Below are 1,102 nucleotides of genomic sequence, written 5' to 3' on the forward strand. Positions count from 1 at the left end.
GTCTACATTGGCCACGTGGAACACACAACACCAAACCCTTATGAGGGTAATTCACAAAGCCTCAGAGTTGATGACTTAGGTCAATATTTTGCAGTCCTCCAGCATGTCCTGGATCAAGGACACGCTTGCATTTAAGTTATTGTGTACAATTTGGACAAAGTTGAAAAAATGCTGTAGGAAATATTAAAGGGAAATCATCTTTTTGAGTGACACTGTTACAAATACAGAAAGGAGCATCTAGCTACCAGATGTAATATAGCCTTGACTTTACTCCAAACCCTCACGGCAATCAGTTCCACATATAAACATGGATGCTAGCAACACATATGCAGTACAGTTTTGAAATTATAGTTTTTCTGAGCTTTTGAATGGGCGTTATTGACATTTACCATAGGGAAAGCTTCCATAATGACTTTTAGGATATTTGGTGTTGGTAAAATATTGTACCATAGCTAATATGACTGAAATTTTGTATAAAAAGACCATCATAGGAGAAGAAAGCAGATTTGTCTTCAGGTAGTGGTGGATGATGTAGCTGGGCAGCATTATACAATATGTATTTGGCTGGTGGCTTTGTCTTGTTACAAGTGTGAATTGCACTTGGGATTAGTTTTATAGGTAGGTTTTTTTGAACAGATGTTGAGCTATTGAAATGGAGTGATGTAAAGTGTGAACATTTGGTAATTGGAGGTGACAAGTATGTTGAGGTTTGTGAATAAAGTCGAGAGTAGTGTTGGTAACTCAAAGTAATCCAAGTGTGATATTTCTAATGAAAATATAGATTTAGCATAGGATGGTTTCGATCCATCGACCTCTGGGTTATGGGCCCAGCACGCTTCCGCTGCGCCACTCTGCTATGCACCCCAGATGGGACTTGAACCCACAATCCCTGGCTTAGGAGGCCAGTGCCTTTTCCATTAGGCCACTGGGGCCACATGTGTCTGTGGGACTGACTGACTGACTGACTGAGCCACGTTTAAAGGCACAGCAATGCTTGTGTTCTTTGCTTTTAGTTTGTCTATGCAGATCGAGCAGCATCACCAGTCTGTACCTTTGTCTACATTGGCCACGTGGAACACACAACACCAAACCCTTATGAGGG

The 1,102-nt window shown here is 41.2% G+C and overlaps 1 non-coding gene across 1 annotated transcript; it reads right to left on the reverse strand.

Annotated features, from left to right (window-relative positions):
- Positions 1-859: 859 nt before the first annotated feature.
- Positions 860-932, reverse strand: trnar-ccu. Its single transcript has one exon. It is a non-coding gene; the product is annotated as a tRNA-Arg (tRNA).
- Between the last annotated feature and the right edge of the window lie 170 nt (positions 933-1,102).

This window comes from Nematolebias whitei, unplaced genomic scaffold, assembly GCF_014905685.2.
Source record: "Nematolebias whitei isolate Nwh7 unplaced genomic scaffold, NemWhi1 Nwh_scaf_17255, whole genome shotgun sequence".
Lineage (NCBI taxonomy): Eukaryota > Metazoa > Chordata > Actinopteri > Cyprinodontiformes > Rivulidae > Nematolebias > Nematolebias whitei.